This window comes from Salvelinus alpinus, chromosome 9 (assembly GCF_045679555.1).
Source record: "Salvelinus alpinus chromosome 9, SLU_Salpinus.1, whole genome shotgun sequence".
NCBI classification, from domain to species: Eukaryota; Metazoa; Chordata; class Actinopteri; order Salmoniformes; family Salmonidae; genus Salvelinus; species Salvelinus alpinus.
This window is the reverse complement of record NC_092094.1, coordinates 79,501,725-79,528,088: the sequence shown is the minus strand read 5'-3', so window position 1 is coordinate 79,528,088 and position 26,364 is coordinate 79,501,725. Positions and strand designations below refer to the sequence as shown.

Below are 26,364 nucleotides of genomic sequence, written 5' to 3'. Positions count from 1 at the left end.
ATAAGTCATTGTTCTATCCCAGCTGGCATGAGAGGAATATTGACTTTGTTCTTGATGTTTTTGACAACGAGGGTAATATTCTGACATATGAACAATTTATAACATTGAAAGAGTTTCCAATACCTTTCAGAGAGTTTATTTCTGTGATCAAAGCCGTTCCCAGTGGTCTAACTACACTAATGAAAACTCATCTTAGCTTTGGTAATGATCACAAAGTTTATCCAGAACTCAGATTGGAAGGCGTGGGTTTACTTGAGAAATCTTGTTGTAATAAATATATAAGACAAATTCTTCATTCACAAAACCAACTTACACCGAGAATAAAGTTTTTCTGGAACACGCTTATTCATGACAGTGTCTGGAAAAATGCATGGTTAATGCCTTACAAATATTGTATACCAAACAAGGTTAAGGAAGTGCACTTTAAAATTTTACATAAGATATATCCATGTAATTCTATGATATCCAAATTTGTGGCAATTGATGATATCTGCATTTTCTGTGAAAAAGAAGGTGAGAATCTGTCTCACTTGTTCTTTGAATGTAAATTTGTGTCAGAATTTTGGGAAAACCTTGCAAAATACTTATTTACCGTTATGAACACTACCTATGTTTTTGACATGAAATATATAATATGTTACTATTGCAATGATAACAAGACCACTGAAATGATTGTGAATTATTTTATTCTTGTTGCCAAATACTTTACATTTACATTTTAAGTCATTTAGCTGACGCTCTTATCCAGAGCGACTTACAAATTGGAAAGTTCATACATATTCATCCTGGTCCCCCCGTGGGGAATGAACCCACAACCCTGGCGTTGCAAGCGCCATGCTCTACCAACTGAGCCACACTTCATACACAAACAAAAATTCTAAAATTCTAAAATTCTATACCAACATTTTTTTGTTGTTGATTGAATTTAACTATTTTATTAAAACATTAACCCGTGTGAGCAATAACAAGAATAACATTTTCCTAAATCATTACAATAAGATTTTTTCAGAGTGATATCTGCACTCTATATATTGATATAGAGATATAGATATTGCACTAGAATTGTTTATTTTTTAAATATTTTTTGTTTGTTTCAGTATTTTCTCGTTAATACCCGCGTTCTGTTTTGTATGATGTAAGAATGTAAATTGTTGACCTGTATTTTGAATATTTTTGTTTTTCTTAAACAGAAAAAAAATATATGTTCAATTCATTAACAAGTGCAGCTCGCCACTTACTACTGTGAACACAAATCTCTTTTTTTTTATGACCAATTTATTAATCACTGTGCGTGAATGCCAGTAATGTAAGTAAGGTATTTGTTTCCCCCCTGTTTTACTGACTAATTTGTCAATAGTTAATATATTTTCATCATTATTACAGAATTCTGTATCTCGTTTGGATGCTAACTATCTAAAAAAAAAAATCACCTGTAATTGTTTGCTGGTTAGTCTGATCTTGCTAGCTACTTGTATGTTTATTCCAGTAATTGGATTATTATAACAGATGAGAGCTGTATATCTTGTTTTGTTATTGCTAAATGAATATGTGCCTTATCTTAGTATTGATGCCATTGTATTCATGTTTATTATTATTTCCAGAGCACATCTTGTATGGATAAAAGGACAGTAAATTGGATAATCACAGCTGGGTGACATGGCACAGAATTTCAAAACTTGTTAATCTCCAATCAACATTAAAGAACCCTAAACTGAGGAACTGTCTCTTTCACCGTCTATCTAATAGGAGTAACTTTACCTACTCTCTAATTCAAATGTTTTCACTTTGTCATTATGGGGTATTGTGTGTAGATGGGTGAGATTTTTTTTTAATTAATCAATTTTGAACTCAGGCTGTAACTAAATGTGGAATAAATCAAAGGGTATGCATACTTTTTGAAGGCACTGTGGTGTATAAGAGATCATACAAGAGGTTTTGTAATGATTTCTATGTTGAAGAACTAAAAAATATTTGGCGGTCTGTGTCATGAGGAGCATCCAGACGCTGCACATAACACATTTACGGTGCATTCGGAAAGTATTCAGACCTTTTCCACATTTTGTTACGTTACAGCGTTATTCTAAAATGGATTAAATCATTTCCCCCCTCACCACCTACACACAATACCCCATAATGACAGAGCAACAACTGGTTTTTAGAGATTTGTGCACATTTATTCAAACAGAAATTTTACATTTACATAAGTATTCAGACCCTTTACTCAGTACTTTGTTGAAGCACTTTTGGCAGCGATTACATTCTCGGGTATGATGCTACAAACTTGGCACACCTGTATTTGGGGAGTTTCTTCCATTCTTCTCTGCAGATCCTCTCAAGCTCTGTCAGGTTGGATGGGAAGCATTGCTGCACAGATATTTTTCAGGTCTCTCCAGAAATGTTCGATCAGGTTCAAGTCCGGGCTCTGGCTGGGCCACTCAAGGACATTCAGAGACTTGTCGTGAAGCCACTCCTATGTTGTCCTGGCTGTGTGCTTAGGGTCGTTGTCATGTTGGAAGGTGAACCTTCGCCCCAGTTTCAGGTCCTGAGAGATCCTGACTAGTCTCACAGTCCCTGCTGCTGAAAAACATCCCCACAGCATGATGCTGCCACCACCATGCTTCACCGTAGGGATGGTGCCATGTTTCCTCCAGAAGTGATGCTTGGCATTCAGGCCAAATAGTTCAATCTTGTTTTCTTTAGACCAGAGAATCTTGTTTCTCATGGTCTGATTCCTTTAGGTGCCTTTTGGCAAACTCCAAGCGGGCTGTCATGTGCCTTTTACTAAGGAGGGGCTTCCCTCTGGCTACTCTACCATTAAGGCCTGATTGGTGGAGTCCTGCAGAGATGGTTGTTCTTCTGGAAAGTTCTTCCATCTCCACAGAGGAACCCTGGAGCTCTGTCAGAGTGACCATCGGGTTCTTGGTCACCTCCCTGACCAAGGCCCTTCTACCCCAATTGCTCACTAAGGCCGGGCGGCCAGCTCTAGAAGGAGTCTTGGTGGTTCCAAACATCTTCCATTTAAGAATGATGGAGGCCACTGTTCTTAGGGACCTTCAATGCTGCAGAAATGTTGTGGTACCCTTCCCCAGATCTGTCCCTTGACACGTTCCTGTCCCGGAGCTCTACGGACAATTCCTTCGTCCGCTTGGCTTGGTTTTTGCACTGACATGCACTGTCAACTGTGGGACCTTATATAGACAGGTGTGCCTTTCCAAATCATGTCCAATCAATTGAATTTACCGCAGGTGGACTCAAAATCAAGTTGTAGAAACACCTGAAGGATGATCAATGGAAACAAGATGCACCTGAGCTCAATTTCGAGTCTCATAGCAAAGGGTCTGAATGCTTATGTAAATAAGATCTGTTTTTATTTTTAATACATTAGCAAAAATATATATTTTTTTGTGTTTGCTTTGTCTTTATGGGGCATTGTGTGTAGATTGATTAGAACAAAAAAATAATAATTCATTTTTGAGTAAGGTTGTAACATAACAAAATGTGGAAAAAACCAAGGGGTCAGAACACCTCTGAATGCATTGTATGAAAAGGGTTGTTCCAGTTACGAATAAGCATTCACCCATTAAGAAAATTATGGTAAAAACTGCTGAATCCTTGTGGCTTGATGTGGAATTGAAAAATGGTGTGGTTGAGAGGGATGAGGAAAAAGGAATGGCAAATGTGTCTGGCTGCACAGCTGATCGTCAAACGTGCTGTAAATTGAGAAATCATGTGACTAAACTAAACAAAAAGAACAATAAACTTTACAATTAAGCAAAGATAAATTATATAAAGAATGATGGTAAAAAGCTTTGGAGCAACTTAAATACAATTCTGGGCAAAAACGCAAACACAGCTCCATCCTTCATTGAATCAGATGATTGATTCATCACAAAACACACTTATATTTCCAACTACTTAAAAAAAAAATCATTGACAAGATCAGCAAACTTAGGCATGACAACAACAAACTCTGAATCTACTTATCCATTCATAACATACCAAAGTATGAAAGACAAGCATTGTAATTTTTAATTCCAGAAAGTCAGTGTGGAAGAGGTGAAAAGAGTATTATTGTCTATCAACAATGACAAGCCACCTTGGTCTGCTTACTTGGATAGAAAACTACTGAGAATGATAGCAGACCTTATTGACACTCTTATTTGCCCACTCTTTAATCTAAGACGACAGGAAAGTGTGTGCCCTCATGCCTGGAGGGAAGCAAAAGTAATTATGCTACCCAAGAATAGCAAAGCACCCTTTACTGGCTCAAAAAGCCGACCAATCAGCCTGCTACCAACCCTTAGTCAACTCTTAGAAAAAATTGTGTTTGACCAGATACAGTGCTGTTTAACAGTAAACATCTGACTTTCAGCATGCTTATAGGTAGGTGCACTCAACATGTACAGACAGCAGCACTTCAGTGCCGCTTTTGACATTTTCGTTCATAATCTGCTGCTGGAAAAACACGTGTTATGTCTTTACATCCCCTGCTATATTGTGGATCGAGAGTTAACTGTCTAACAGAACACAGAGGGTGTTCTTTAATGGAAGCCTCTACAACATCATCCAAGTAGAGTCAGGCATTCCCCAGGGCAGTTGCCTAGGCCCCTTACTTTGTTCAATCTTACTAATTACCTGTCACTTGCACTGAGCAAAGCCTGTGTTATCTATGTATGCCGATGACTCAAAATTATACACGTCAGCTACCACAGCAAGTGAAATCACTGCAACACTTAACAAAGGGTGACTAATAAGCTAGTGCTAAATATTTCCAAAACTAAAAGCATTATATTTGGGACAAACCATTTGCTAAACCCTAAACCTCAACTAAATCTTGTAATGGATAATTTGGAAATTGAGCAAGTTGAGGAGACTAAACTGCTTGGTGTGACCCTGGATTGTAAACTGTCATTGTAAAAACATGACAAGGCTATCAACAAAACAAGTCTTACAGGCCTAGTTTTGTCGCACCTGGGCTACTGTCCAATCATATGGTCAAGTGCCACAAAGAGGGCAATAGGCAAATTACAGTTGTCCCAGAACAGAGCAGCACGCCTTGAACCTTAAATGTACACAGAGAGCTAACATCAATGACATACATGTCAATCTCTTCTGGTTAAAAGTAGAGGAGAGATTGACTGCATTATTACTTGTCTTTGTGAGAGGGATTGACATGTTGGAAGTACCGAGTTCTCTGCTCAAGCGACTAGCGCACAGCTCAGACACCCATGCATACCCCACAAGACATGCAACCAGGGGTCTCTTCATAGTCCCCAGGTCCAGAATAGACTCCGGGAAACACAGTACCACACAGAGCCATGACTACACTGAACTCTATTCCACATCAAGTAACTCATGCAAGCAGTAAAATTTCATTTAAAAAACAGATAAAACTACACCTTATGGAACAACGCAGACTGTGAAGAGACATACAGGCACACACACATGCTAGCACACACACATGCTAGCACACACACATGCTAGCACACACACATGCTAGCACACACACTGTACACACACTTACATTTTAATATTGATGTGGATATGTAGTGGTGTGGTGATTTTCTCTCAGCCTCATGACAAAATGTGTAGAATAATTAATTTTGGGGGGGGGCACACCCACATTTTTGCTGGCCCACCCACCAATGAATATCTGGTTATGCTACTGTCATAACATCATTATAACAGCATCACTCGTAGAATTTGCACTTTCAACTAGCCTTTGTTTTGGTTAGCACTTAACTTGTTTCATTTCATGGCACATTTACATGACTTGGACTTCATAGTTGATATAAAGAGTCTTCAAACAAATAATTATCTTATGCATACACAACATAGAGTAGTAGGCCTATTATGCAATGTGTACTTCATATCCAATTTCTTTTAAAGCTACATTTGGAAGTATATTGAGAGCTTTATCGAAGTGCCTTTGAAGGTAGGAAAAGACTAATCTACTTTGTTCATTAATACAAAGAAGAATCCTATCAAATGTTTCACTCGAGAACAGATTAAATGATATGGAGCTCTGAAGAATTTTATGACAATGCTCTTTCTGATAACGGCCAATTGTTCAATGATGACAAGTGAAATACCCTTGAAATGTGATTGCATGTGATTAAGTTGTCCACTGTCAGGGAGAAGTCCTGTAGAATTTGTAAGCAAGACATTTAGCTCACTTAGAAACAAACTAATTGTTATTTTTATTAGATATTATAGCCCCCCCTTGCCTTCCGGAACCGTATAAACCTACAATATATACCCTATATCTGTATCTGTAGAAGGCATATTGTACTAGTATCAACTGTATTTTTCTCTTATTATTCTTGATAATAGTTCCTATGTATTACATATGCTAAAAATGTAGGCATATACTAAATCTGACATAGTAAGCACTAAGCCGACAGTAATCTAGTTTTTGAAAACTACCAGAGTCTCAGGGTTTATATTCTGATCTCAAACATGTTGACGTGAAAATAAAAGCCTTTTCGGACCTTAGATGGTGCTGAAATCAGCAATGACCACTCATCTGTGAGTCACACCTGGTAATCAGTGCTTGCCTCTCTGCATTGTAGACCTTATAGTGTGTTTTTGAGCATTTATGTGTGTGTATGTGTGTGTGTGTGTTCGTAGGCTTCAGAAAGTAGTCCGTATGGTGCACAGTGAAACATCAAGATCCAATCCAGATACATCACCCATAGAGCACAATGGAGTGAAACAGGAGGGCCTAAAAGGATGTAACACTCACCTTGAACCAGACCAATCCTTAAAGAAGCAAGCATTACCCATCTGCACATTTCTGAAGCCTTTTGATTAACAATGTGTCCAAAATAAAAGCAGAAAAGGGAAAATGCAATTTAGAAATGTCAGTGTTGCTTTTACAGATGGGCAGCCAACATATCAGGATAATTAAGTTCTAGATATTCTTTTATGCAAGCCCACGATAGCAATTAACACGTTTTGTGGAGAGGTGAAAACTTTTTTCGAAAGTGGTGAAGATAGATAGAAATCCATTAGAGGAGGTAATAAAATTGGACTTCCATTATAAAAAATTGAAAGGACGCCTTTATAAAGTGATATCAATTGAAAAATAAACCTCCAAGGGCAAATTAATGACTGAGAACTCATCTTTAATTGGCCATCTTGTTGGTTTATATGAATACAACTCCATTAAAAAGGTAAGGCCCATCCACATTTTCCTTTGACTGCATGGCAAGGCCCTCTTGAGCTATGGGTTCTAGAAAGCAAGGGGGGTTATAATATCGACTAAAAATAACCATTTGTGCATTGCTAAGCTAGCTAAATGTCTTGCTTAACGCAATATAAAACACGATTCTACATGCTCCACTAAGTTTAATGATTGTAGGAAGCTGAATAAGAATAACAATGCCTGTTAAGAATAACAAGTATATTTTCAATCTCTTAAAAGTTTGACAGCAACCTATTCTTTATGCTTAATTTTACAGTGACATGATTTACATTTTGTGTCTTCACTTTGTGTCTCCAACTTTGTGTAAAACACTTGTTGTTTCAAGCAGTGAACTCTGGGGCTGAATAAAATACTATTTGTGTGATAAAAATACTCATGAAACTATTACATGTGAATATAGCAGTCATGAGAATAGAATAGAATGATATTCAAGTGATTGCGGCTATTTGGCAAGGGGAGGACATTTATTCTGCTCATACACCAGCTCAATGTCTATTACAGAACCTGAATGAGGTATCTAAGCTATTTTATTTTTATTTTATTTATTTATTTCACCTTTATTTAACCAGGTAGGCAATTACTATGGTGGACTATTCCTAATTTCTCAATATCCATTCCCACAATGTATTGGTCTTTGATTTACAGACAACTATCTAAGTGCGCTTCTCATGCCAGTTTTCCTCAGGGTCTAGACTAGATTGTACATCTCCCTACTCCCCTCTCTGTCGCCATCTAATGGTGGGAGTATATTCAGTCTAAGCCCTGGAGCCCAGCTGAGGAAGAGTAGCAGTAGCAGCAGCAGCACATCGTCCCCTCTCAGGTAATTACTTCTTTTATCCCAGAACCACAAACAGCTACTTTCACATTGGACATCCAGCCGTCCTAATGGCCCATTATTTAAATAAATGGGGGTAACAGTGTGGGGTTGGTGACCCCCTCAGAGCCGGCAGGCCTCTCCATACAGGCACACCTGCTTAGACAAGGTAACGTTTATAACTGACACCTTCACGGGCCACAACAAAATGGCTGGCGGGGTCAGTGCTGGAGGAGTGCACCGGGCCCATCATATTGCAAACATATCCATTTGCTCAAGCTTTGCTCTTGTGGTTGCCAGGCTACCAACTAATGTACGGTGACCAAGCGTGCGTCAGAAAAACAGAAGTAAGATGTTGACTTTGAGATAAGTACCTCTTCAAATTAAACAGCGCCATCACATTGCATTGAAAAATAACATTTCAAGAGGTCGACTTTAAATGGCTCCCATTTGGCTAAAAAAAATCCCTGTGTTCTTTAACTCTCTAAAATCCCAGAATTTGCATACCAGTTGTGTTAGTTAGGACCAATTAATCATTAATGTTTTAATTGCGTAGAATGAAGGGGATAATATCATTCTACCACATTTTTTAGTCTGTGCTTATGTCAACTGAACATTCAGATGTCTCCTTATTAAAGAACACAAAAATATCATTATGTCCTGCGCTGTCTAAACATTGTTATTGTGCTGTTCGAGGGAATATTTGGTGAATTGGATACAGGAGAGGGTTAGGCCTCTTATGGCTAATGTGATCGGTCACACTTACACACTGATAGTCAAGGCATGTCAACTCCCTCTCTCAATGTTCCAGACTCAAGGTTCAGGAAAATATTTTGTTGATGGAGCTGATTGTACCACTAACCACACTCACCATGAAGTGAGTTGTCCATTGGGCCTGTTGGGAAGGAGCCAAAGCTGACACAGGGCCAGAGTGGTGCTCAGTAGTACAACGCCACCCACCTCCTAATTTGAATGTTGCTGAAATCAAAGGGTCCAGTCTACCCTTGTTTTAGATGAAGTTATACATTGTTAATGTATGTATTATTTGGTCAGTTTCTGATAGGTAACTGGAATGATGAGATAGATGTTCTTCTTCTCTGTTTTTGTTTTATTATTTCACTGCCTTACTGTGTTCGATCTTGTATAGCCATCTTGTCTCAAGAGGACCACAATGGAAATAAGTCCCAGACTTTATTGTGTGTTATCCTCAATGATTTTATTCATGTGCATGTATGGCTTTTTCAAGTTTTATGTGTGCTTGTTTTTTAAATGGTCGAATTAATAAACTAAACTAAACTAAACATCACCCAAACTCCTCTGATGGCCAACTCCCATGAGCAACTCCCATGGACCTCCAGTCCTTCAGATAACCCTTGGGGTGGGGGGTCTGTCGAGGAGGGGGGGGGGGGGTACTTAAAACGTCCATTCTGGGTTCAGGAGTCGGTGGCATGATGAAGCCTTTTTCTTACCAACTCTCCCACGAAACTCCTATCACCTGGAATGGCCCCAGTGAAAGGAGAGACTGATGTCACCGGGGAGGAGATATTGATTGACCGGGAGAAGCAGAGGGCGATGCAATTAAGGGACAGAAAACATACAGCGTCAAAGACTGTGTACATAAAGAGACACTGCAGTGGGGCCACACAAAGGCCAGGCCAGGGCCCATTCAGACCTTGTTGTTCCAAGTTGGTCTGGGGTCTTCTCCAAGGACTGAAGGCCTGTGTGGGGAGGACACTGGATGTTGCTAGGATGTCACTGAGTGGCTGAAGAGAGCAGAGCTCCCGTTGTCTGGAACTATCAGGGTGTCAGGTAATTACGGATGATAAACATCTCAAGGGGGGACCAACTGAGATAACCGGAGACTGGCTCTTCACAAACCATTCTCTTTCTTTTCCCTTCTCCTCCTTTTTCTCTTTCTAGAATGCTGTGTAGGAGTAATAAGTTGCGACGGACTAACAATATGCGATGTGGCTCTAAACCCTTCATGGTGTAGGAGCCGAGCTCATTTCTATGCCTGAATAGAGGTCATATATGGCGTTAGAGGATTGTAGATATTAGCTATAAATGCATTTGATGCATAACAGAACAATCTTTCATTAGTTAGTCAAAACAGTCTTAACACTTTTGGATACATCATTTATTTGAGGAAATATACCAATCTCTGACATAAGGATATAGTTGTTGAATCTATTTAAGTCATGGTAGAGTGGTAATGAATTGAATAGTGTCTCTCCTTAAATCTGTGGGTGGTTTTGAATAGGGCTCAGCCAGACTGCATTTACCCACAAAAAAAACAGAATTCCACAGTGTTTATTTACCAAATGCCTTTTCCTCTCACCCTGGGTGTGCTGAATGATTTCTGAGAACTGCTTGTGAAACATAATAGCCCAAGCCTGCTCTGTGCCCGCTCATTCAAATGGTATGCATTGTGAAAATGTCCAGCGTTAACACCAATATAACTGAGCTCCATATCTCTCTGTATCTACAGAGTATGTGCTCACATCAGCTGCCAGTAAATGTTGTAAAGAGATACAGTATGGATTTTATTTTGGCAGGAATGAATAGGTTCAGTGTGAGGAAGTGGCTCCTCACCTAAAGACATTCTGGTTTTATCCTATTTATTTATTTAAGAGCAAGTTGTGTTTTGTGTATGTATTTATTCACTCATTCACTTACACATCTTTAACAGTTCTAAAGTTAACTTATCCGCCATCTCAAACTCAACAGCAAATTGTCATGTGTTTAGTCGTTTCTTTGTTTCTATTGGCTGAGATCTAACGATGTGGCTAATTGGGGTTGGGTTTCCCAGATAGCATATGAACACGTCAGAATTATAGGACATTTGTGTTAAAACTATAAAAATGTCTGTCAGCCTCAGGCAAACTGTGTAGAATAGCAGAAAATTAGCTCAGAGATTCTTGAAAGTCAAGCCAATCTTTGAAAAAAATTGACTTTGTTACATTATTTGAGCTTTATATGTACATTTAGGGGAATTGTATAAGGGAAAAGATTTGTTTTAGGAAATTGCTAAATGCTTTCAATATTATTCATTTCCATGTCAGCTCTATGCCCTTGTCCAAAACAAAGGATCCCAATTTCAAAGTCTCCAAAAAAGTGTTAAAAAAAAAAGAAACGGGCATTAACTGGAAATTAACAGAAAAATGTTCTTATGTAGTTTCTTGCAATAGCCTTACGACTTTAAAGATTATTTCTCTCAAAACTGTAATTCCTAAAAGATGTGTCCAGAGATTTGGTCAACTACGTCAGATTTATTTAAAATCCTAAATGAATCAGGAATGAGCAGGGTCAACTATACAACAAGGACCCCTTATTCATGTAATTACACGTAGTGCAACAAGACCACTCATGGTCTATAAAGTTTTCTACTGTTGATAGATTTAAACAAACAATGTTGGAATCACCATGGTCACAACCATTAACTGTCAATTCCATCTGCATGATAGATTGAGATAGAATATGAATGTTGGTTCAAATATATTGCATGTAATTAGGTTTCAGTCAAAGTTACTGAGGAAAAAAAATTGCTACTGTGTATACCACTTTAATATATATATGTTTAACTCCTTAAATCATCTACTCCATCAGATTTTTGTTTAACGTCAACTCCGTCAGAATGCTGAAAGATCTGATGGAACTGTTATTAGTATTGGTGATTTTCAAATGAATATTTTTCCATATTTTACAAATGTTTGTATTGAACTTTTATTTTTAGAGGAAAAAATATGTCTGTTTTGAGTATCTATTGTCGTGGCTTGTCAACTCCGTCACTGATGGAGTCAATATTTTTTTGTCAATAAAATATTATAATCACTGTTCTGCAACATATACTTACATTTTTTTAAGTATTTGCTGTACCAGACCTAAAGGATAATGTCGGCTTTATAAATGTTATTTTTTTCTAAATGTAGAAAAACATGCCAAAATGCTAACGAAATTTGCCCTGGAGCATTTAGTAGTGCTTTAAAACAAAAACAAAAGAAGTTTGGAGATTTGTATTACATATTTAATTAACCTTGCTTGGCCCTATTGATTTAGTACCACGGAGAGTTACTGCAAGTTGCAAAGAAATCAGGAGCTGCCTCCACTATTCCAGCACCATTTCAACTTCATAATTTCAATACCATCACCAATACAGTGATAACTTAAAGATACTAAAAAACGACTTAGTCTAATCAAGGTAAGCTGAATATCATGTTGCTGTCCATTGTACTGATTTATGTGTGTAGGCTGTGTGTGTGTGTGTGTAGCGGCGTCATGCCCATAGGGGGCACAGGGGCACGTGCCCCCTCAGATTTGTCCTGTTTTTGTTTCTCTGTAATACTATTAGCCACCTAACAATTTTATGAAATTGGCTTTAGCTAGCCCAGATTGGTCCTGGAGATTGGGAACCTTTCACAGTTGAACTCACTCAGTTTAGCTCAACACTGATTGGCTATTATTTATACTTTTTTTATCAAGGGATGCCAAACGCTTGCTGGCTTCCCTTGCTGTTGAATTCAATGCTACGGGCGGCAACAATGTCAGACTCTTTTTGGGCTACACATACTGAGACAGATGGGTGGTGTTTTGCGCTCTCGGATGCTTTCTTCGGTGAGATACATTCAACCACTTGCGATTTGAAGAACAATTATGAAACAGAGAGACGAAGGATAAATTATACATTATTTTATTTTATTTTTGTTAGCATTGTTGGGGAAGCCTGGCTTCCCTTGACATCCATAAATACACGCCACTGATTCTTGGTTGAGTTTAGCCCTTTCAAATCAAATCAAATCAAATGTATTTATATAGCCTTCTTAGATCAGCTGATATCTCAAAGTGCTGTTCAGAAACCCAGCCTAAAACCCCAAACAGCAAGCAATGCAGGTGTAGAAGCACAGTGGCTTGGAAAAACTCCCTAGAAATGCCAAAATCTAAGACGAAACCTGCATTAACAGTGTTCTTATAAAAATAGTAAATTAAAGAAATGTAATTGACAGGAAGAAGCACCCCAGATGCATCATCACTTTCCATCATCATATCTCTTCTATGTCGACTACATAGATGATCACTCGTACAGTGTGTTACTGCTACTTGATGTTGTGTTGCTGTAGACCCCCTGTGTTCATCCTGTATTCTACCTGTGGACTGTAGAACCAGTGATGAGGAGGATGCCTTCCATCCACTCACAGAGACACTGGGACAGGTCGACCCTGTCGACCCCTGGCACCCTGCATTTGATCGGCCACTTCTCCTGGAGACAGAGAGCCCCCACTCCACTTCATGTGGTGTCACCTGTCCTGATGAGCTTCCTCTGACCCCCCCCCCCCCCCCACCCCCCCACCCACACACACTTTAACACAAACACACCCTGTGCATCTGTCTGTACCCATGAGCACAATGACGGCGAGCTCATCCGTCACCCAGGTGTCAAGCTGAATGTGCTCCGCCACTAATTTCTCCCCTCATCCTTGTTTCTACATCAAATTGAGGCCACTGTCTGTCTGTCATCGGAAACTAATTTGCATTTTCTCATTAGCCAGCCACTTTTATCATTCAAATGTGTACAATATCGCTCTTTCCATGCGCATCGCCCGAAACAATAAAGAAAGGCTAGGGGCGGTGGGCAAGGGCTAAACATCCACTTCATAGGCCACCTGAAGATGCAGCAGGATCCCACCCAAAAATATTTATTCTCTGTGTTCCGTGTACACTACATTTAAGGCTGGATCTCACATTTACAAATCAAATCAAATTGTATTTGTCACATGCGCCGAATACAACAGTGAAATATTTACTTACAAGCCCTTAACAACAAGTAAAAAATATAATAAAACGTAACATAATAAAATAACAATAACGAGGCTATATGCAGGGGGTACCGGTACGGAGTCAATGTGCGGGGGTACAGGTTAGTCAAGGTAATTTTTACATGTAGGTAAGGGTAAGGGTAAAGTGACTATGCACAGATAATAAACAGCGAGTAGCAGCAGTGTACAAACAGAGGGGGGTGGGGGAGTCAATGTAAATAGTCCAGGTGGCCATTTGATCAATTGTTCAGCAGTCTTATGGCTTGGGGATAGAAGCTGTTAAGAAGCCTTGGGTGACTGGAGTCTTTGACAATTTGTTGGGCCTTCCTCTGACACCGCCTAGTAAATAGGTCCTGGATGTCAGGAAGCTTGGCGTGATGTACTGGGCCATACGCATTACTCTCTGTAGCGCCATACCGAGCAGTTGCGTCAAATGCCGAGCAGTTGCCATACAAGGCGGTGATGCAACCGGCCCGGATGCTCTCAATGGTGCAGCGGTATGACTTTTTGAGGATCTGGGGACCCATGCCAAATCTTTTCAGTCTCCTGAGGGGGAAAAGATGTTGTCGTGCCCTCTTCATGACTGTCTTGGTATGTTGGGACCATGACAGTTTGTTGGTGATGTGGAGACCAAGGATCTTGAAACTCTCGACCCACTCCTGGGGGTGAGTTTGGCCCTGTACTTCCTGTAGTCTACGATCAGCTCCTTTGTCTTGCTCACGTTGAGGGAGATGTTGTTGTCCTAGCACCACACTGCCAGGTCTCTGACCTCCTCCCTATAGGGTGTCTCATCGTTGTCGGTGATCAGGCCTACCACTGTTGTGTCGTCAAAAAATGTAATGATGGTGTTGGAGTCGTGCTTGGTCACGCGGTCGTGGGTGAACAGGGAGTACAGGAGGGAACTAAGCACGCACCACTGAGGGGCCCCAGTGTTGAGGATCAGCGTGGCAGATGTGTTGTTGCCTACCCTTACCACCTGTGGGAGGCCCGTCAGGAAGTCCAGGATCCAGTTGCAGAGGAAGGTGTTTAGTCCCAGGGTCCTTAGTTTACTGATGAGCTTTGTGGGCACTATGGTGTTGAACGCTGAGCTGTAGTCAATGAATAGCATTCTCACATAGGTGTTCCTTTTGTCCAGGTGGGAAAGGGCAGTGTGGAGTGTGATTGAGATTATGTCATCTGTGGATCTGTTGGGGTGGTATGCAAATTGGAGTGGGTCTAGGGTTTCCGTGATGATGGTCTTGTTGTGAGCCATGACCAGCCTTTCAAAGCACTTCACGGCTACCGACGAGAGTGCTATGGGGCGGTATCCATTTAGGCAGGTTACCTTCACTTTCCTGGGCACAGGGACTATGGTGGTCTGGTTGAACCATGTAGATATTACAGACTCGGTCAGGGAGAGGTTGAAAATGTCAGTGAAGACACTTGCCAGTTGGTCCTCGCGTGCTCTATGTACACATCCTGGTAATCCGTCTGGCCCTGCGGCCTTGTGAATGTTGAGCTGTTTAAAGGTCTTGCTCACATCGGCTACAGAGAGTGTGATCACACAATCGTCCGGAACAGCCGGTGCTCTCATTCATGCTTCAGTGTCGCTTGCCTCAAAGCGAGCATAAAAGGCATTTAGCTCATCTGGTAGGCTCGCGTCACTGGGCAGCTCGCGGCTGGGTCTCCCTTTGTAGTTTGCAATCCCTGCCACATTTGACGAGCATCAGAGCCGGTGTAGTAGGATTCAATCTTAGTTCTGTATTGATGCTTTGCCTGTTTGATGGTTCGTCTGAGGGCATAGCGGGATTAGTGAAAGGAGCACTTACTACTTAAAACTTGTAGTATGTCCAACAAGAACAGGCCTACTTGTTTGATATTGTTTGGCAATGCTTGGTAGAAGAATATCGATTGTCTTTTTAGGTTTTATTTGTGTGGTAGCCTTTTTCCTCTGCAGAGACAGCTACAAATATTCTGCATTGTCTACCACTTGACCATGATTTTAAAAGTTCTGCCACATTTTTTACATGTTCAGTGAGACTATGAATGTCAAATAAGCATGGCCCATGGAATCAGAATATTTCCAACAAACATAGCTCTCAACGAGTATCTGTTTCGTAAAGGGAAGGGAAAGGGAATACCAAGTCAGTTGCACAACTGAATTCATTCAACCAAAATGTGTCTTCCGCATTTAAAACATCCCCTCTGAATCAGAGAGGAGCGGGGGGCTGGTTTAATCGACGTCCACGTTTTCGGTGCCCGGTCAACAATTGTTGTGGGGGTTAACTGTATTGCTTAAGGGCAGAACAGACGATTTTTCTATCTAGCCGGCTTGGGGTCTCGAACAAGCAACCTTCGGTTACTGTCCCAAAGGTTACTGTACTTCAACTCAGTATATGGAAGGTGTTCCTTGGTATACTCAGTGTATATGTGTGTTTAATAATGGTCAGCATAACCTGTATTTAATCTAAACGAAATCATTTTCCAAACATAGAATATGACAGTAAAAAATTAAGACTAAATCAGAAACTTTATTAATCATTTCGCTAGTCTAAAGCAGTACTATTTTCAAGTCTAAGGGCTGGATTCAATCCGTATCGCCGAATTATAGCAAAAACCAAGCCATGAGGTCAAAGGAATTGTCCGTAGGGTCTTCCTAGAGCTCCTAGAGCTCTTCCTAGACTCTTCCTAGAGCTGGCCGCCCGGCCAAACAGAGCAATCGGTTGAGAAGGTTCTTGGTCACGGAGATGACCAAGAACCCGATGGTCACTCTGACAGTGCTCCAGAGTTCCTCTGAGGAGATGGGAGAACCTTCCAGAAGGACAACCATCTCTGCAGCACTCCACTAATCAGGCCTGTATGGTAATGGCCAGATGGAAGCCATTCCTCAGTAAAAGGCACATGACAGCCCGTTTGGAGTTTGCCAAAAGGCACCTAAAGGACTCTCAGACCATGAGAAACAAGATTCTTTGGTCTGATGAAACCAAGATTGAACTCTTTTGCCTGAATGCCAAGCGTCACTTCTGGTGGAAACCTGGCACCATCCCTATGGTGAAGCATGGTGGTGGCAGCATCATGCTTTGGGGATGTTTTTCGGCAGCAGGGACTGGGAGACTCGTCAGGATCAAGGGAAAGATGAACAGAGGAAAGTACAGAGAGATCCTTGATGAAAACCTGCTCCAGAGCGCTCAGGACCTCAGACTGGGGTGAAGGTTCACCTTCCAACAGGACAACGACCCTAAGCACACCGCCAAGATAACGCAGGAGTGGCTTCGGGACAAGTCTCTGAATGTCCTTGAGTGGCCCAGCCAGAGCCCGGACTTGAACCCGATCTAACATCTCTGGAGAGACCTGAAAATAGCTGTGCAGCGACGCTCCTCATCCAACCAGACAGAGCTTGAGAGGATCTGCCGAGAAGAAGGAAAGAAACTCTCCAAGTACAGGTGTGCCAAGCTTGTAGAGTCATACTGAAGAAGACTCGAGGCTGTAATCGCTGCCAAAGTTGCTTCAACAAGGTACTGAATACTTATGTAATTGTGTGATATTTCAGTAGTTTAAAAAAAATACATTTGCAAACATTTCTTAAAACCAGTTGTTGCTTTGTCATTATGTGGTATTGTGTGTAGATTGATGAGGGAAGAAAACAATTTAATTAATTTTATAATAAGGCTCACGCCCTGACCTTAGATATCTCTGTTTTTCTATATATTTTGGTTAGGTCAGGGTGTGACTAGGGTGGGTACACTAGTTTTGTATGTCTAGGGTTTTGTATGTCTAGGGGTTTTTGTATGTCTATGTTGGCCTGATATGGTTCCAAATCAGAGACAGCTGTTTATTGTTGTCTCTGATTGGGGATCATATTTAGGTAGCCATTTTCCTCATTTGTGTTGTGGGATCTTGTTTTTGTACAGTTGCCTTGTGCACTGCAATACTGCACGTTTGTTAGATTCTTTGTTATTTTGTTGTAAGTTTCACTATTAAAGAATGTGGAACTCTACGCACGCTGCGCCTTGGTCCGATCCTTTCAACGAACGTGACATGCACTGTATATAGACAGGTGTCTACTGTATTTACCACAGGTGGACTCCAATCAAGTTGTAAAAATATCTGAAGGATGAGTAATGGAAGCAGGATGGACCTGAGCTCAATTTTGAGTCTTATAGCAAAGGGTCTGAACACTTATTTAAGCAAGGTATATCAGTTTTTTATTTTGAATACATTTGCAACAATTTCTAAAATCCTGTTTTCGCTTTGTCATGGGGTATTGTGTGTAGATTGATGAGGACCATTTTTTATTTAATCCATTTTGCAATAAGGATGTAACGTAACAAAATGTGAAAAATGTCGGCTTAATCTGAAATTATCTTTGCATTTTAATGTGTATCTTCAACGACACTTCCACGATATGGATTGAATCCAGCTCTAAAGCAGTACTTACAAATGTTTGTCATATGTGAAATGTCTGTCTTGCAGCCTGTGGAGGGGGCGTGGTGGCCAAGTGTGCAGCTGACCATGGTCTGCTCATTAAGAAAGGACACTCCATTATTGAGGGTTTAAAGAGTTTCTGCAATGTTCCAGATCTTGAAAGTATTCTATATTTACACCACAGCATTGTTGAATACTTGGTTCTGATTGACTAGAAAGGCATTCTAGAATGGACATTAAAACCATATATCGGGACACCAATAAGCGCCTACACATGTAGACCGTACCTGCTACAAAGTTACAGAAATCTTAACCAACAACCACACAAACCGACATTAGATACATTGTAAACCTAGGTCTAACAAGGAAAAACATAGCTACCTAGTTTAATATCATTGATTTGTTTTTGAAGGGACATATATTTTTTAGAGCATCTGATGCCCTAACGTGGTGAGTGATGAACATGAATTTCTCTGGTCCCTACTGTTGCAGCCGTGATGCAAGTGGCACTATGCCGTCAAGTCCTACGTTTCTTGTTTGACCAGTTTAATTCGGTTGTCAAATTGCCAGGTTTGCTAACTACAAACTACTTAGCTAGATTCTAGCCTAGTGTTTGATATGCAATGCGATCTCCTCGTAATGAACCGTGTCGAGTGTCCTGGCGAGAAGGCAAACCGTTCTAGCTATGCCAGGCAAAATCAGGCATTATCAGCTCATTGTTTTGGATGTTTCCAAATGAATGTCAAGAGAAAACAACTACTTTGCTGTTATTCTGTCTGCAGAGGTCGTGACTCTGTGTAGCCGTAGCTAGTTGGCTAGCTAGCAGCAATCAAGAGATAAGAAAGTTGTCACTGAACATGGCAACGGAACCTAAAGAACAATCGACAGTGTCGCATCCATAAATATCAAACTAATCGACTGGTTCGCGACTCTAGCAACCAAAATTTAAATATAAACCACCCCCAAAATGTTTTTCTACCATTAAATATGTGCTTTAAAATGGTTTTCTTTGGCAACTGTGGCTGCATCGTCCATTATTTCCAAGGTAATGTACAGAACGTCGGCATATACAGTTGAAGTCGGAAGTTTACATACACTTAGGTTGGAGTCATTAAAACTCGTTTTTCAACCACTCCACAAATTTCTTGTTAACAATCTATCGTTTTGGCAAGTCGGTTAGGACATCTACTTTGTGCATGACACAAGTCATTTTTCCAACAATGGTTTACAGACAGATTATTTCACTTATAATTCACTGTATCACAATTCCAGTGGGTCAGAAGTTTACATACACTAAGTTGACTGTGCATTTAAACAGATTGGAAAGTCCCAGAAAATTATGTCATGGCTTTAGAAGCTTCTGATAGTCTAATTGACATCATTTGAGTCAATTGGAAACTCGGTGCCTCCTCTTCAAACTCGGTGCCTCTTTGCTTGACATCATGGGAAAATCAAAAGAAATCAGCCAAGACCTCAGAAAAAAATTGTAGACCTCCACAAGTCGGGTTCATCTTTTGGAGCAATTTACAAACACCTGAAGGTACCACGTTCATCTGTACAAACAATAGTACGCAAGTATAAACACCACGGGACCACGCAGCCATCATACCGCTCAGGAAGGAGACGCGTTCTGTCTCCTAGAGATAAACGTACTTTGGTGCGAAAAGTGCAACTCAATCCCAGAAGAACAGCAAAAGACCTTGTAACGAGTCCTATATCGACATAACCTGAAAGACCTCTCAGCAAGGAAGAAGCCACTGCTCCCAAACAGCCATAAAAAACAGACTACGGTTTGGAACTGCACATGGGGACAAAGATCGTACTTTTTGGAGAAATGTCCTCTGGTCTGATGAAACAAAAATAGAACTGTTTGGCCATAATGAACATTGTTATGTTTGGAGGAAAAAGGGGGAGGCTTGCAAGCCGAAGAACACCATCCCAACCGTGAAGCACGGGGGTGGCAGCATCATGTTGTGGGGGTGCTTTGCTGCAGGAGGAACTGGTGCACTTCACAAAACAGATGGCATCATGAGGACAGAAAATTATGTGGATATATTGAAGCAACATCTCAAGACATCAGTCAGGAAGTTAAAGCTTGGTCGCAAATGGGTCTTCCAAATGGACGACCAAGCTTACTTCCAAAGTTGTGGCAAAATGGCTTAAGGACAACAAAGTCAAGGTATTGGAGTGGCCATCACAAAGCCCTGACCTCAATCCCATAGAAGATTTGTGGGCAGAACTGAAAAAGCGTGTGCGAGCAAGGAGGTCTACAAACCTGACTCAGTTACACCAGCTCTGTCAGGAGGAATGGGCCAAAATTCACCCGACTTATTGTGGAAAGCTTGTGGAAGGCTGCCTGAAACGTTTGACCCTTGTTAAACAATTTAAAGGCAATGCTTCCAAATACTAATTGAGTGTATTTAAACTTCTGACCCACTGGGAATGTGATGAAAGAAATTTAAGCTGAAATAAATCATTCTCTCTACTATTATTCTGACATTTCACATTCTTAAAATAAAGTGGTGATCCTAACTGACCTAAGACAGGGAATTTTTACTCGGATTAAATGTCAGGAATTGTGAAAAACGGAGTTTAAATGTATTTGGCTAAGGTGTATGTGGACACCTGCTCATCAAACATCTCATTCCAAAATCATGGGCATTAATATGGAGTTGGTCTCCCCTTTTACCTGTTTAACAGCCTCCGCTCTTCTGGGAAGGCTTTCCACTAGATGTTGGAACATTGCTGCGGGGACTTCTCCATTCAACCACAAGACCATTAATGAGGTCGGGCACTGATATTGGGCAATTAGGCCTGGCTCGCAGTCGGCGTTTCAATTCATCCCAAAGGTTTTTGATGGGGTTGAGGTCAGGGCTCTGTGCAGTCCAGTCAAGTTCTTGCACACCGATCTCGACAAACCATTTCTGTATGGATCTCGCTTTGTGAACAGGGGCATTGTCATGCTAAAATAGGGAAGGACCTTCCCCAAACTGTTGCCACAAAGTTGGAAGCAGAAAACCGTATAGAATGTCATTGTATGCTGTAGCTTTAAGATTTTCCTTCACTGGAGCTAAGGGGCCTAGCCCGAACCATAAACTGCCCCAGACCATTATTCCTCCTCCACCAAACTTTACAGTTAACACTGTGCATTGGGACAGGTAGCGTTCTCCTGGCATCCGCCAAACCCAGATTCGTCCGTTGGACTGCCAGATGGTGAAGCGTGATTCATCACTCCAGAGAGCACGTTTCCACTGCTCCAGAGTCCAATGGCGGCGAGCTTTACACAACTCCAGCTGGCGCTTGTCATTGCGCATGCTGATCTTAGGCTTGTGTGCGGCTGCTCGGCCATGGAAACCCATTTTATTAAGCTCCAGACGAACAGTTGGAAAGGTGGCATGCTATGACGGTGCCACGTTAAATGTCACTGAGCTTTTCAGTAAGGCCATTCTACTGCCAATGTTTGTCTGGGGAGATTGCATACTTTTGTATACAGTATATAGTGTATTTCAGTTGACTAGTTATTTATCAATTCATTACATTACTTTGAGCCTGGTCCAATATCTTGTTGGGCACTTTGTACATTTTGTAAATACCTGCACCGGCTCCAAGAGGCTTAATATAAATAACATGCACTGGATATTCTGCTTCCTGCCTCTCCTTGCTCACCAACACCAGCCAGCCAGCTCAAACCATCCAGGGCAACTAAGGGGCATACCATCAACCCCTTCAAAGCTACACACACTCAACCACCTCCATGTCTACTAGTATGGAATTGCTGTAGATGCTACATTGCTGGCAGTCTGTCATAGCTCTGTATGTCCACATTATGCACTCCAAATCGCCTCCCCAAGCAACATGAGTGATATCAGTCTGCTCTGGAGTCCCCTCTGTGGACAAGCTATTGACGGATGCCGAGGTGGAAATCACAAATACTCTAAAACTCAGTCAGAGACGCTGTGCTGCTCTGGAGAGGGACTGAAGGGGACTTAAAAGCTTCAGCTTCAAACTAAGGGGAGGGTGAGATGGGATGGGATAGGTGTGTGACAGGGGAGATATCCCCCCAACGTCTTTTCAGAATAAATATATTTTTAATTTGGGCTCTTTTATTAACCAGCAAAATCACTTCAAAATGAATAGCAGATTATTACGTCTTCTAGTGGCTCTTACTGGGCTTTATCATGAGTTTGCATCAGTGAGCAATTCATCTCCAGCCAATCTTCACTCTGAATGTGTTTTATATGAGGCCCCATTTATCATAGGCTGTCATCTCTTAACTGTATCATTATTCAGTGTAGAGTTATAAATTGGAATCATGAAAAAAAATGCATATAATCTGATGCAATAACTGCTCCTCCTTTATTGGCTTGTGAAAAGAAAATAGTAAATACAATTGTCTGTCAAGATTCTGGAAGATAGTCGGCTCTTCCTGAACTGAAATGAAATTAGGTCTGCAGAGGAGGCAGGATCAATGTCAGCAGATTTGTTCAACGTTCACTGTGGAGGGGAACGGGTTGAACAGATGAATGGCAGAGTCAAAGGAGACTGATATCTCTAAACCTCAGAGAAATCCCTTGCTTAGATGTCAATATTTCTTCATATAAAGAGTCAAATCCATCAGAGGTATCTTTTCAACTTCTAGAGACTGTTTCTTCACACTTTTACAATTGGGTGACATGTAGTGTGAACTCAATTAGATGTGTGGTTCTGTTTTCTTGCCGGGTCTCTGCTGTAGTTATTGATGTCTTTTCACCTCAAAGAAATTATAGATTTGAAGTTGGAACACAGTGAATAGGGATAAACAATATGGGGTTAACCATTCCATAATCTGAATGTTCAACAGAGAGAAAAAGGATTATAGACCTACTAAGTCAGTTTGAAAGATGTACTTCCTTAAGGTTTTTTGAAGTCTTTCATCAATGATTGGAAAAGGTTAGTCATACAACAATTAACAGATTTATTAAAATGCTATATAATACGTAAAGCTGCTTTGTATTTTCACTATACTCTCAGAAAGTAATCAAATGTGGCCTTATTCAGCCCTTGTGGGGCATGTCATGCACAATAGATTGGTCTACACATGTTAAAACCTCAACTTACACCAGCTTTACACCAGTTTGCCTACTTTCCTAACCTTGATAGATTCATCACCAAGGCCAGTAGAGTATCATCTCAACATAATAGATACAGTACCTACCATTTATGTTTCTGACAGGCCCTACAAACAACGTCTACATTTTGTAAGCTCCACTCCTCTCTTCCTCCTCTCTCCTTTCATCCCATGTAGGTATGGCTGTTAGAGCAGTGCTGTCCAGGCTCTGAGATTGCTGGGTGAAGACGACAACCCTCTGGTGCAACATGAAACTCATGACGACTCCCTTTTCAATAACTCCTCCTGTGGTTCTATATATTTTCTGATGTCTGTATTTTAGTATTTCACAGTGTCTGTTTGAATAAAACACTTTAAAAGGCTATACACATTCAGAATTAAGCCCTGAAGGATACAGGAGGTGCAGATGAAGCAATGTAGACTAGGAGGGGCAAAATATATCGTTTTGACTACTCAGACTATTCAGGGATAACCAATTCCTCATTTTTCTGGTCTATGCTGCCATCTAGTGGTTTTGGAAGAGAGTGGAGTACATCACTGGTGCCCCAAATCCTGTGTGGGATTGTTTTCAAAACCAACAACTGATATATGTTTCACTGAAATGTTCATGATATTGATTATTGCAGTTGATTTTTGGGTCAGAATGAATGTGATTATTTTTTGCTTTAATGCAGATATTTATAATTTACTTAGCAGGGACAATGTCCGTTGCACTTCAGGGGAAGTGAAGTAAGTATAGGTTGATATTGGGCGCGTTCCTCTGCACAGACGTTGCTGACGCCTGCCAGATCTTAACGCCTGAGTTTTACTTATCAGCTAACCACATCATGTGTTATAGCAATCTGTCAGTCGATAACACAGTCGATGACGTGGCACACAACCATTGGTTAATGCATGCAAAGCCATCAGGGGAATGCAACCATTGTCTTATTCCACCCTACACCAGGAAATAAGTAATGTACATGGTGTCATGGGGCTTCCTGTATGTAAATAGATCTTAGAGAGGGAAGTTCCACTCCAGACCAGACGGTGGTGCATTTGCACCTGGTAGAAATTTAACAAGGACCTATTTACAAGAACTTCATCCTGATCGGAGTATCGTGAACGTCTTGGTTAAATATGTTTTCTTATCGATCATCAACCAGTTGATGAGTATAAGTTAACAATGGTCCTTTTGCTGTGGATTGGGTCATAAGAAGGGGGATTACAATGTTTTCTGTGATCTATGATAGTAGTCTATGAGCATTACAGTATTATGCAACATCAGGGTGAATACCTTAGACCTTTCTACGCATTACTACCTTAGACCTTTCTATGCATTATCGCCTCAGACCTTTCTACGCATTATCACCTTAGACCTTTCTACGCATTATCACCTTAGACCTTTCTACGCATTACCACCTTAGACCTTTCTACGCATTATCACCTCAGACCTTTCTACGCATGATCACCTTAGACATTTCTACGCATTATCACCTTAGACCTTTCTACGCATTACTACCTTAGACCTTTCTACGCATTATCACCATAGACATTTCTACGCATGATCACCTTAGACCTTTCTACGCATTATCACCTTAGACCTTTCTACGCATGATCACCTTAGACCTTTCTACGCATTATCACCTTAGACCTTTCTACGCATGATCACCTTAGACATTTCTACGCATTATCACCTTAGACCTTTCTACGCATTACCACCTTAGACCTTTCAAAGCATTATCACCTCAGACCTTTCTATGCATTATCACCTTAGACCTTTCTACACATGATCACCTTAGACCTTTCTACGCATGATCACCTTAGACCTTTCTACGCATGATCACCTTAGACATTTCTACGCATTATCACCTTAGACATTTCTACGCATGATCACCTTAGACCTTTCTACGCATTATCACCTTAGATCTTTCTACGCATGATCACCTTAGACCTTTCTACGCATGATCACCTTAGACATTTCTATGCATTATCGCCTTAGACATTTCTACGCATTATCACCTTAGACCTTTCTACGCATTATCACCTTAGACCTTTCTACGCATGATCACCTTAGACATTTCTACGCATTATCACCTTAGACCTTTCTACGCATTACTACCTTAGACCTTTCTACGCATTATCACCATAGACATTTCTACGCATGATCACCTTAGACCTTTCTACGCATTATCACCTTAGACCTTTCTACGCATTATCACCTTAGACCTTTCTACGCATTACCACCTTAGACCTTTCTAAGCATTATCACCTCAGACCTTTCTACGCATTATCACCTTAGACCTTTCTACACATGATCACCTTAGACCTTTCTACGCATGATCACCTTAGACCTTTCTACGCATGATCACCTTAGACATTTCTACGCATTATCACCTTAGACATTTCTACGCATGATCACCTTAGACCTTTCTACGCATTATCAGCTTAGACCTTTCTACGCATGATCACCTTAGACCTTTCTACGCATGATCACCTTAGACCTTTCGGCGCATTATCACCTTAGACCTTTCTATGCATTATCACCTTGGACATTTCTACGCATTATCGCCTTAGACCTTTCGGCGCATTATCGCCTTAGACCTTTCTATGCATTATCGCCTTGGACATTTCTACGCATTATCGCCTTAGACCTTTATATACATTATTTGTCATCTAGACATAATTTGTCCTTGTATGTGTTCTTCTGTCACACAATGCTTTGTCTTACTGTTACTTTATTCCTTCTCATTCAAAATCATTACGATGTTCATAATATCATCCTATGTTATATAGAAACAAATGTTTGATAATAAAGTTGCAGTGTGTTCAGTGATTACTCGTTCATCAAGCACAAAGATGATATAATAACAAAGTTGTCAGTGTTACGTGACAAAAGACAAGTGGAGTCATAAGAGATTGTTCAAGTCCAAGTCTGTCTGAAAAATTCCACTGTTTGTGTGCTGGCCAGAATTCTATTTATTCACCCCTATTGGCCCTTATTTCCACCTGCATGTTCAGGGTGTTTATATGTAAACTACTA

At 40.7% G+C, this 26,364-nt stretch overlaps 1 long non-coding RNA gene across 1 annotated transcript in view; it reads left to right on the top strand.

The window, feature by feature from the left end:
• Positions 1–24,924, top strand: part of LOC139530695 (uncharacterized) — a 36,334-nt gene extending 11,410 nt beyond the window's left edge. The window contains exon 3 of the long non-coding RNA XR_011666105.1: positions 23,520–24,924. This is a non-coding gene — a long non-coding RNA (uncharacterized lncRNA). The remainder of the gene's footprint in view (positions 1–23,519) is intronic.
• Positions 24,925–26,364: the final 1,440 nt, after the last annotated feature.